The following is a 12,864-nucleotide window of genomic DNA, read 5'->3' on the forward strand; positions in this document are numbered from 1 at the left end:
TAAAAAACACATTTTGAAATAAAATCAAGGTTAAGCGCTCATACCAACAGACCTTGCTAGGTCAGCAAAAATGTAGGTGTTAACAGGAAATCGCTATATTGTGTAATCCCCATTTCACCGTCCACAAAATTGCACTATAATTCAAAATAAGTGAAGCAACAATTGGATGGATGACCAGTTTTTGTTGTTTACATAGTTTAATGCACAAATGTGCAGTTTCCACGACTTTCAGAATGACGTGATTTACATGAGGCTTTCACAATAAATAAACTTGAAGTGCTGTATATAGTCAGCATATGGTAAAAATTTCAAGCAAATCTCTTTCTTTCACTCCCTGCAAGATATTTAAGATATTTCCCCCGATTGGGTTTTTTTCCCTTTTGGTCTTTAATTTATACCCTGCTAATTTTCTTCCTGTGCAATAAAATTTTTGTTTTATAAATAAAATGTAAGGGTCAAAAATAAACCAAAACAAAAATCATGTTCTTTACACATTAATGCCACAATAATCAGTAATAACTGCACACAGATTTAACAGGTAATTATACTTTGCCATTTTAAGCGTTAGTTATGGATCCCACAAATACTTCTATTACTATGTAATAATTAATTTATGGCCTGTCAAAAGACCTTCATGTACCATCCTCCTTCAACCACCTGGCATGTCAGAATATCTGGAAAAAAATTAACAGATTTGTAATAAATCCCCAAAATATACCTTTTTAGCAACAGACACAAATAAGTCCTTAAGTAAAGTATTCCGTTGTCATTTTTTTAAAACCTTTCCATACAAATCTTACATAAACAAGAGTTCCCACGCCTGACCTGTGGTGGCGCTGTGGATAAAGTGTCGACCTAAAACACCGAGGTCCCTGGTTCAAAACCCTGGACTTGTCAAGGCACATAACAGGAAGCAACTACTATGAGTTGATGCTTTCTGCTCCTCCTCCCTCTTGCTCTCTCCTCTCTCTCTAAAGATCAATAAATAAAATCTAAAAATAAATAAAGTGATACTTATGAAAAAACAAAAAGAGGTCCCAGAGAACACAGTTTGACCAGGGTTACAGCCATGCCTGTAGTGTATCCTCCTTCCCCCAGTTTCACCACCGTGTTTTCTTTCCCTTTCACCTACTTGGATCTTATGTAAAAGAATCCAGATAAAGTTTATGACCACAGTTACATTATCGGGAAATAACACCTTAATTCCCTCTAACCAAAAATAGGAGACAAGCGATAAAGGCAAAATCTCAATCTAAAGTCACTCTTGGCACATATCTTTCTGGAATATCAGGACAATCAATGTGTTTGCAATGCTAACACGTGTCCGAGACAGGGGTCAAGAGAGGACAGAGGCACAGCCCAATATTTACTGACAAAGAAATGAATGCACTGGCATCTGATTTTTTTACAAAGAAAAAAGGATGATCCTACCTGTGATCGTTGTTCACTAAAATCACCATTAAGAAACATCATATTTAAGCAATTTAATGAATACTCTTAATTCAGAAATTGCCACGTGAGCCACTTGACAGTTTTTGTTTTGAGCTACACTTCTATTCCCACCTGCTACAAATCTTTTACCTGAACTACTTCGCGTGGAAACTCATTAAAATGCTCTTGTGAAAGGAGAGCACAACACTACTACTTTCCCTTTGTCTAACGGCACAGGACCTCTCTCTCCTCTCTCATCAATTCATTCTAATTAAATTATGCTTCTCAAGGTGCTCTCCCTCATACAATCCTTATGCAATTGTACCTAATGTTTTCTCCACAATGGATGTTACATTAAACAGGCTTTCACTACCTGCTATCCTCCTAATGGCCCTAACCCTTTTCCTGTTCTTTCTTAGCTCAAAGGGAATAGAAATTTGACATGACAAACTATTTTAAGACTTTGTCTTCAGCTTTTAACAGTTTTTTATAATTTTCTTAATGATACATAATATACACAATGGCCCAAACAAATCTATCTCTTTGAACACCAGAAAGAGCATTCCATTTTAAAGCTCCAAGAATGAAAGAAAACAGGTCAATGAATCATTAACCAGTTTTATCTCAAGGCAGTGATGCTACAGGTGAGAGGTGTGTTGATTAAAATGACTACAATGAATCTTACAGCAATGATCAACAATCATTACACTTTCCATAGATGTAGTAAACAATATTGATTTGTAAACTATCATGATGTGTTTTCATATGATAATTGGGTTTTTTTTTTAAAAAAGCCAAGAAAGCATATGAAATCTCAATATATATTCTAGCCTTGTGTTGCAGATTCTCATCAGAATTTTCTATTTTTAAATAAAATGTAGAGGGAGTAGTTGTTTTCTCTTTCACACTTTGTGTTTCAGCAATCCTGTGGAATACATGGGAGTTCTACAAGAAATGAATAGTTTGCGGTTGAAAAGATTACACATGACAGAATTTCATAATTTGTCTAGAGCCATAAAGAAGCTACTTAAGTGTGTATTGCTGGCTTCCACTACTATTATTATCATTGATCAAAATAGTGCTACTAGTATTACACACATTATTAAAATTTCTGGGCTTGTTTGTTTGTTTGTTTGTTTTGGCCTTTTCTTTATCCTTTCTGTCTTCACTTGAAGATGAAGACATTTAATTATGTGGTTTGTGACAATTCGCCGTGATAAATATGTAAATATTCTAGAGCACTTGTTGAAACATAAGTGAATATGTCTTATCTACCCAACAGGACTGTTAGCTTTTTAAAGGTTTTAATAATATTTTTTTTAGTTTGAAGATTCCAAATGTCACTTCAGAGCAGAAGCTCATCAACAATTGTTGACTGGCAGATCAAATCAGAAGGTGAGATGCTTTAAAAAGGTCAATGTTTTAATATTAGAATATTCTGCAGAATGGATCAATTAATCTTCCTTAAAAAACTTATTTCTCTGTGTAAAGTGTTAAATTGATAATTAATTTTACCTAACATTTACTGAGTACCTCCAATGTTCCAGGAGCAACATTCTAAGGTATTTCATAAGGATTAATTCACATTATTATCTCTCTTACACAGATGAGGAAATTGAGGCCCAAAGAGGCCCAAAGGCTTGCATATAAGATGTAATGATTTGAATCGGCAATCGGATTCCATAGTCCACACTATCCTGCCTCCTTAGCAAGTAATCAGTCTCCTTGATAGTGAGAAAGAAAACTACATGTACTCCTGTTTCTGTAGATAGTGGCCTCATCATTAATTACAAGTTAGTAAGCAAATAAATAAATTATGTAAATTCTCTGACACATATTTGTTTGGCCATGGAAGCCTGAGCAGTGACATCTTGGGCAATAACATCTTCACAGAGCTCGATGTTGGAGTTCGTCAGAGATTTCAAATAAACCACAGGCATACTTCACCATGAGAAAATATGATCCCAACCTGGCTGGAGCTGGAAATACCCCAGGCTTGTCACCACTGCAAATGACAACTAGGAGACAATATAAAATGAACTGTGTAATCTAGCTGAACTTTTTTTAACAGATCAGCAAAACTTCCTAAAACTATGCAAAAAAAAAAGTATACATTTGGAGCTATACCCTATATGTAGAAAGCTAGCTGAAGAATGAACCAAAAAAAAAAAAAAAAGAGGCATCATTTTTTTTCCCAGAGAAGCAGCAGTATATAATGCATGGTCTCCAGTCAAAAAAATCTGAGTTCAAATCTCATTTCTATTACGTGCTGCGTGTGTCACCTTGGAAAAGCTTCATAAGTAAGCCACAGTGTAGCCATTGCTGAAATGAAGTTGCTATGTTTTAGGGGTCATGTGGAAATTAAGTGAGGTGACATAGGCAAACCGATTTTCACTTTTAAATATAAATAAATGGTAGCTATTAATAGATAATATCCCCAGGCAGCAGTATATCTCCCCTGCTTTGTACAGAGGGACCAACTCCTATAGAATTTTGTCGTTACCCTTTTCCAGGAGGGCTCCATCTAATCCTGTTTTACAATTTCTCAAAAGTAAACACACAAAAAGCTATATATGTGTAGAAAGTAAAGACAGTACAAGAGAAATACATGTGCTTGTGTGAACACCACTCCACACTGTCTAATCCTAAAATATAAATATTTCTCATAATCAGCAAGCTTCATTTTTTAAAAACTTTATACTATGTTTAAGGGATAGTAATATTCACTTTTTTTTTTCAACTGAGAAAAGAGGTATACACGGATGAGTCATCTGTACACACCACTGGTATTTAGACCACACTCTGGTCTTTGGAATTCTAGTCAAGAGCAGAAGCCACATAGCCTCATACCCCTCTTTCTCCCTTAAAGTAGGAACTATTCTTACTTCAGCAGGGAAGTGAGAGAATGAGGGTGGTGGTGTTTTTAGTGGAAAAGGCCGTTCTCCAACCCCTGCCTAAGGATGGCCCACATAATACCTCAGATTGGTGCAGAAGGGAGGGGCAAGACGGGGTGGTGAGGTCTTTGCCTCTTAAGCAAGCCAGCCAACAAACACAAATGCATGCAATTTGAAATTTTAATTAGGGTGCCATGTGCTGGTGACATATGGCGACACACTGACAGCTGGGCGTCCAGGTTCAGGAACAGACCTGGGTTCTGAAGTCACAGTTGGCAGAAGCAAAGTTCTCTGCTTGTGCGCTAGGTGCTAGCATGCCTGGGAAGTGCTGTGCCAACATCACCGCGCCATGCAGCACTGCCTTCCTGCCGCTTGTAGACGCTGCCTGCCAGGGGACCTCTACTGCAGTTCAGAGAGAGAGTGAAGAGCAAATGAAAAGAATAAAAAAGATTAACCCCCTCCCACATCCCGTTCTCAGTTTCCAGCCAGAAAATACTCAAAACAGCAGAGCCAACTAATACTTTGGTGACTTCTCAGTTAGAGGCTCTCTGGGACTTTCACACTAAGCTGTCCTTGCAGGAACATTTTCTCTGTGACTGTGATAGGATACACATCAGAGCATGGTGACCAAGAACTGTTACCTGCTCCCAAGTCCAGTGTAAGCCCTTTACATAAAAACAAATATGGTTTAAAAGTCACATTTACATAGATTAGAAAAGGAATCACGTTAACAACGTATCAAGACTGAATAAAAACATTTTAAGACAACTTGTTAAGCATTAAAGGTCAAATTGGGTAACTTTCTTCTACCCAAGTTTTTTTCCGCGCTGAATTAAATGTTGGTCAGTTTGACCTTTGAAGGTTAACAAGTTGCCTGAAAATGCCTTAAAATGGGTTAATGAATTGCTTGGAGCTTCATCAATTCACTTTTCCTTGCTCTACTCTGCCTATGTATTCTACTTGAAGTGAGAATAGGCTCAATCTGCTGTTTCTAGGCAAGTCTAGGACCCACAGCAAACAGAATAATGAGAAGGTTTCTTAGCCAAACCATGAAATACTAAGAGAACCATTCTTTAGATCCTCTGAGCTATAACTCTTTGACCATAAGGAACTAAAGTAAATGCGCAAGCCAAACTGCACCATCCACAACTCTGTGGAACTCAGGGAAATCTGAGTTTCTAGCCAATAAGCAATGAAATTCTTCCGGGATATTATAAATATGGAGTTCAAATCCCTATCTCTTCCTTGCATTCTAAATCAGCAAATTTAAGGTGGAACTATCATTGAAGTGGAAATTCAGAATGCATCAATTTGATTTAAAGCCAGCAATTTACTGCTTCCCCTTATTCAATAAACATGCACAAACACACTCACACTCTACTCTAAAGTTTTTCAACAGTGTGACATATAGGAAATGTCACTTTATATTTTACTATTAGTATTCTTATTATGCAGAGAAATTGATTTATATCACATTTTATCCTACTCCAACTTAATTTTTGGAAAGCCACAAAATAAGCTGAAGATTAACATCAGCCGTTGCGGGCTTCAGACAACAGTGCTACAAGCTGGAAAATACAGATACTAGAATTTACACCCTCCAGTTGTAAGCCCATTAACTAGTTTGGACAGCACATATGCATTCTGCATACAGTTACTCTTAAAAAAATAATAAAGCATGCTGATAAAACAAACAAACACAAAATATTGTAGTCTCCTATATACATGAGCTCTTTGAAATAAAATACCCTGGCCAGTAAAATAGCCTATAAAAGTTTCTCTACTCTAAGAAAAACGCACTAAAATGTACCTTTAAAAGTAGCAAAGTAACCAAAGGCAAATATATTCTCAATCCTAGATATTTTACAAATTTATCTTAAATTAGCTTTTAACTGATTCAAAAAAGATTCCTTTAACTTGAGTCAGGGCTCATCAGCTACGACCTACGAGTTTACTAAAGTAGAACCACCTTGGGGACACAAATTTTTTGCCCTGCTAAAATTCTCTATGAAGATTATACGTATTTCTTGTCCAAATAAAGTGTTAGGTATTGATTCCCAAACCTAGGTTTTCAATAGCACACTAGCTATAATTTTCTCAAAAGACACCTCTAAATACCATTTAAAACGTCCCTACAACACTTACACACAAAATAAAAACACACCCCAAAAGGACAGTTGCTTTTAATTTTCCTTATAAAACTAAAAATGTATTGAAGTGTGATGTATAGAGTTTAAAATACACTTTCCAATCAATAATAGCAGAATTGGAATCTACATGTAGACAAATAAAGCAAAATCTACCCCAAAAGATCAAGTGTCGGTTAAGGAAATATTCAGTTACTCTATAAGAAAAATCAGGCTCATTAACAACTATTAAATACAGTATTTTACCCTGCTTTATTTATACATAAATTTTTTTCTGACAACAAAACTAGGTAAATAAAAATTGAAGTTGAATTTCTACTCACTGTAATAATATTATATAAAGAAGTAGCATTTAAAAGATGTATTTCTTGTGGTTCTACAAAGTATCTGTTAATGAAATGTAAATTTTTCACTGAGTCTTTCACAGAATAGCAAGTTATAAGACATTTACCAAAAATAAAAACTCTTTACCTTTGAATAGGCTGAAACTATTAAGGGATAAAAAATTTCATAAATCTAATGCAAAAAAATAAAGTGCTTCAAAACAGTTTAAATAAAGATAATATGGATAGGACAGTAAATTATATTTTAAAATTTCCTAACTTAGTGACACAATATAACCAAAAATAAGAAAAAGGCAAAAGTACAGAGGAGAGTATGCAACAAAGGTCAGGAGAGCAATATTGTTTATGGGAGTGAATTACAGATCAGACTTTGAAATATAAAGTACTCAAGAAAATTTAGGTTTAGATGAAAAACCTAGAGCACCTTGGATGGCATGTCCCATACAAGTTGCATGAATTGGTCATTTTCTTAGGTGACTAAGATAATGTGAACAAACAGGGGAACATGTTAATGACTGCATGTGACATTGAGATCAGCACAGTTTCGACAAAGAAATCTCAATTGAACAAAATTAACATTCTAAAAGAGAATAGAAAAACCTATAAAGTTATTGTAAATATTCAGTATAATTCCTAGCTACAATTATTTGGAACATGGTAGTACCATCACAGGCACTCATGGGACAAGAGGTGGTGATAGAAAAAAGCAGAAGTTGATGGAATTGATTTCTTTTTTTCAGAGACAGAGAGAGAGTCAGAGAGAGGGATAGACAGGGACAGACAGACAGGAACAGAGAGATGAGAAGCATCAATCATTAGTTTTTCGTTGTGACACCTTTGTTGTTCATTGATCGCTTTCTCACATGCACCCTGATCGTGGGGCTACAGCAGACTGAATAACCCCTTGCTCGAGCCAGCGACCTTCGGTCCAAGCTGGTGAGCTTTGCTCAAACCAGATGAGCCCACACTCAAGCTGGCAACCTTGGGGTCTCGAACCTGGGTCCTCCACATCCCAGTCCGACACTCTATCCACTGGGCCACTGCCTGGTCAGGCAATGGAATTGATTTTTCAGAGGGCTACAGAAAAGAGCCAAGATTTTTTTTTTTAATTTTATTTAGGAAATTAAATTTAACAGGGTGACACTGATCAATAAGAGTACATAGGTTTCAGGTAAACATTTCTACAGCGTTTGAACTGTTGATTATTAGCCAAGATTTTAAAAAGAAGAAATTGATAGGAGCTCGTTATGGATCCTATGCCACTCTTAGGTAGCTTTGAAATCGAAAGGAGCTCTATCTTGTCAGAATACCTGGATTTGATCCAGCTATATGCATGGAATGGTTTTTGAGAGCTCTAGACATTAAGAGATATGAGCAATGTGTCAATAAGGGGCCAGGAATAGGAGCTTTCTTATTAAAAAGAGAAGTGATCGGCACGGTGTGGTAAAAGGGCCCCTGAACTCTGATCTGCCTTGCTGGCTTTGCCACTTACTACCCACAGCAGAGAACATGGCGCCGCTTCCTTGCCTCCCAAATGGTAGGCTGGAGTCCAGGCCATCACAGTTCCTTCCAGCTCTAAAATGCTTTCTATGACTTAATCTCTACCTTGACTACCTTGCAGGGTTTCTGTGCAAATAAAGTAAGATAAGCTTGTATAGAAATTATTAAATATTTACTTTTTAAAATATGGAACTCTTATTATGACCAAAAGTTGATGTAAATATTGAAGGATGAATACCTCAACTGCAAAAAGGAGAAAATTCAGAGGTGATACAATGCTTTTGCTACTGTAGTCTTCAGAAGAAGTGATTGTTCACTCAGAAAGAAATTGACAGCAATCTGAGATATGGTGTCTTTAAGAGGACACATATTTTAAAATTGCAAAACATAACAAAAGGTACTATTGTCCACCAGTGACTCTCAGCCAAGTGTTGTGCAAAGCACGTGATATGATTGATTTCACCAATTCTCACATCACCTTTAAGAAGTATATCTACTATGCTCTTTTAATAGATGGGGGAAATGATATGTAAAATGTTTAAGGCAAGGTCACCTAGCTAATATGGATTTGAACCCAGGTCTCTGGCTGACACTAAATTATCTTGTTAATCAAATTAACAAATTAATTAATTATCTAATCAAATCAATCTTGTTCATCTTAACTACCACATTATACTAATGCTATTCCTTTCTGCACAAGTACTTCCCCAATTTTAATTTAATTCATCAGGCCAATCAGTTAATTGGGTCAAAAGTTGAGTTGACTTCAGATGTATGCAGACAAAGCCCTGAATAAAAATATAAGCATAAAGAAACATACTCTTAAGAATCTGTATAGAATTATCAGTCCTACTAGAGTACGTTTGCCTTTTGGTATTTCCATGAAAGGTTCTTAATTCATGAGGAAAATCTTAAAGGGAAAAGTAAGCAGGTTATAAAATAAATACATGAACAATCAGAATTTGTTTCTGAGATTTAGCAGGTTTTCAGATTGTCCAGTAAATGTATTTATGTATCATCTTTGGTACAAGGAAAATACGACTGACTACACTGGCAGGGGTCCCCAAACTTTTTACACAGGGGTCCAGTTCACTGTCCCTCAGACCGTTGGAAGGCCGCCACATACAGTGCTCCTCTCACTGACCACCAATGAAAGAGGTGCTCCTTCCGGAAGTGCTGCAGGGGCCGGATAAATGGCCTCAGGGGGCCGCATGCGGCCCGCGGGCTGTAGTTTGGGGATGCCTGGACAGATTATGATCCTTCATCATCTCTTTTTACTACATTGATAGAGAAGACATTTGCAGAACATTGAAAAGCTCCTATTGTGCATTTTGTCAACAGAGAATGATTACTTTTGACTATATGTTAGAAGCCACTTATTTCTGTTACATCTAATTCAGAAGCTACTCTATCTTTCGATTGGGAGGGGAAGGGTTCATGAAGGAGACAGAACACCAAACAGAATAAGTTCCAGTTATCAGTAGATGTAACTTTACCTAAGAGACTTCCATAAGTGGAAAACTTGGAAAGGAAAAAAGGTTCTTCTCCTAGCACTGTGATCCAAAGAGAAATACTGGAAGTCACAGAAAAGCTTCTTTTCTTATGCTTTTCTGTTCAATTTTAGAGTCAACTATTCTGAATAGTAGATATTAACATTTTCATAAGCACATGATATAAATTGGTCCAAACCAAACACGTGGTCACCTGCCAACTTTGATGAGTTCTGGAGGCACACTCAAAGATAATTGCCATGTCTTACCCCATATCAGAGGATTCTGAGAGTGCTTGCCAGTTTTGAACTCTATGTTAGGCTAATCTGAAAAATATTTAACAAAAGACTTTAAGAATCTGAGCATAAACTTTTCAAGAGTAAGATACAAAATACGGTCAAAGTATACACTCAAAGGCTAGGATGCATGAGGAAAAGTGTCCACGCCTCCCTGGAATACCAAATGAGACACACTGTCAAGGATGATTTATGGAATTTCCTCCTCAGGTCAGCAATACTTCTAAAACTGCCTCCCACTTGGTGCTTCAGCACTTCCAGTAAATGAAGTCAAAAGTGAAAATGTACACAAATCCCTCCTTATTTTGACATTTCAAACCTCAATAAAGGCTCAGTTCCACATGGTGGCCTAAAATTAGACAAACTTTGGTAGACTAAAGAAAGAGAAGGAAGTTGTTTGTTGGGTTATTTTTAAGATGCTTCAAAACTTGTTCAGTCCCTTTTTGTAAATTGTAAGACACAGTTTAGAAAAGGAAACAGGTCTCTGAAGGGGACAAACTGAATTCCAAACTCAGGTGCTCAGAAGAGTGTTATCATTACTTCAAACCTAAAATAAAATTGTTTCCTAAAGATTTAGCAATATTTGTGAACCAAGGCAGATCTTAGTTTTGATCAGTGCAATTGCCCCTGTTCTGCATGGTGGAAGGGGGGGGGGGGGAGGAGTACAGGAGAGGGGAGAGGGGAAGGGAGAGCAGGGAGAAAAACTGATTTCATAGTCATAAAGTTGAGAAGGAAAGAAAATCCAGAAAGATGCACATCACAACACCCTCATAAAAATTTTCAAAGCAGAGCTACTATCTACACACCAGAAGCTGATGGAATCAAAAACCTTCAGCACTATCTCCTGCCTAATTGAATTGGTGCATGTAATGGGAGGAAGCTGTTTCTCAGAACCGAAATAAGTGGTGCTGGGAAAAGGAGGAGGCCAACAAGGCAGGCTGGCGACAAACAGGACTGGTGGAACACGCACCCAGATTCCCCGGAAAGCAAATCCTGTTTAGTCCTTATCCATTCAGGTCACAGCGAAGCCCGTATCGTAGCAACTTGCAACTTTGATTACTACTATTCATTTGGTCATTAGTTTCTCTTGGTTCTTTTCACTTCCCCGTATTTTTGATAGCCAAATCCTTCCATGAAAGCAGAGACTATGAGAATGTTGTCAAATTTCAATAATGCTCAAGGGGGAAAAAATTGCCAATCTCCTAATGGTTTGGTTTAACATTCTTTCTGGAATTACTCAGTAACAGATTAATGTAGCTAAGCATTGTAACACTGAGCTGAAGTACTAAGAAAACATGCCTGAAATTTAAAAGTAGGCCTCACTTGCTAGTTGAAAATAACAACAAAAATACTTCCAGCATTTTCATTGCCACATTTCCTTATTGATTTATTTTTAATTTATTGTGGTGTAAACACCCATGTCTGGTCTTGGAAAAATTTTGCACAAAGTTGGCTTTTTATATTACCAGACCATTATAGCTACAAAACTTCAATTAAGAAACTGCCAGGAGAGTTGGGTGCTCAGTATCAAAAATGATTTAAAGCCTGCAACGGGGAAGGCAAGAAAAGGAGTTACTCTTGCAAGAAAATCAAGTCTAAGTCCTGTAACTAAAATCCTTGATGCTAGGGCAACCAATTTAGTCTACATTTTAAGTATATTATCCAATTCATATTCCTGGGTCTGGATTTCACACATACTCTGATTCCGAACTTTGTCACTCTCTAAAGATCAAAAAATGTTTTCAGTGTTTCAGTGGATGCCCCAATTCAGACCCAATCAGTTACATCACAACATTTGTACATGTGCAACAAATACTGAGAGAGATTAGCTATCACTCTGTCTTACTTGTGTCTGATCAAATGTAAATCATTGTTGAGATAGAACCATAAAAGTGGGATGATGTATGTGTGTCAGTTTTACAAGCACAAGACTGGAAGCCATGAACTTGGAAGTTTAAATCTTAGTTTTGATAGCACCCCAACTCAGGAAAATGACCTGACTCCCAGGGGTGATTCTACATTCCAGCCCATGTCTAGCCCCACACTGGTAGCACAGAAATAATATTTAGCAAATGAAGGAATTCATGAACCTCATGGTGCTGGGGTGAAAATTAATTAGTTCAAAGTGCCATGAGGATGGGACTGAGTGGGAATAGTGTCGTGGGATGATTAAGACAGTGGCCACTGGAGTCACCTGACTCCAGTTTCCAGGTCAGTAAAATGGGAGGATACTCTGAAGATTAAATAAGGTAACTGACACAGAAGCTTAGAACACTGCCTGCCTACCATGCAGCAATATTCAATAAATGCTATCAAGATTATTAAAATTCAATCACATTAGCCTCAGAAATAGAAATATATAACATAATTCCTTATCCTAAAACTGTAAATGTGAATGAGAGTTTCCCCAATCTCAGATACGATCCAAACCCAATCGATCCATTAGCAAGTATTTAATGAGTGCCTATGATTCAACATTCAACACCAGGGGTCCCCAAACTTTTTACACAGGGGGCCAGTTCACTGTCCCTCAGACCATTGGAGGGCCGGACTATAAAAAAAACTATGAACAAATCCCTATGCACACTGCACATATCTTATTTTAAAGTAAAAAAAAAAAAAAAAAACGGGAACAAATACAATATTTAAAATAAAGAACAAGTAAATTTAAATCAACAAACTGACCAGTATTTCAATGGGAACTACGGGCCTGCTTTTGGCTAATGAGATGGTCAATGTGCTCCTCTCACTGACCACCAATG

At 37.0% G+C, this 12,864-nt stretch overlaps 1 protein-coding gene across 9 annotated transcripts in view; it reads right to left on the reverse strand.

The window, feature by feature from the left end:
* NFIA (nuclear factor I A) overlaps positions 1-12,864 on the reverse strand; it is a 386,029-nt gene that overhangs the window by 262,627 nt on the left and 110,538 nt on the right. The window lies entirely within an intron of this gene.

This window comes from Saccopteryx bilineata, chromosome 3 (assembly GCF_036850765.1).
Source record: "Saccopteryx bilineata isolate mSacBil1 chromosome 3, mSacBil1_pri_phased_curated, whole genome shotgun sequence".
Lineage (NCBI taxonomy): Eukaryota > Metazoa > Chordata > Mammalia > Chiroptera > Emballonuridae > Saccopteryx > Saccopteryx bilineata.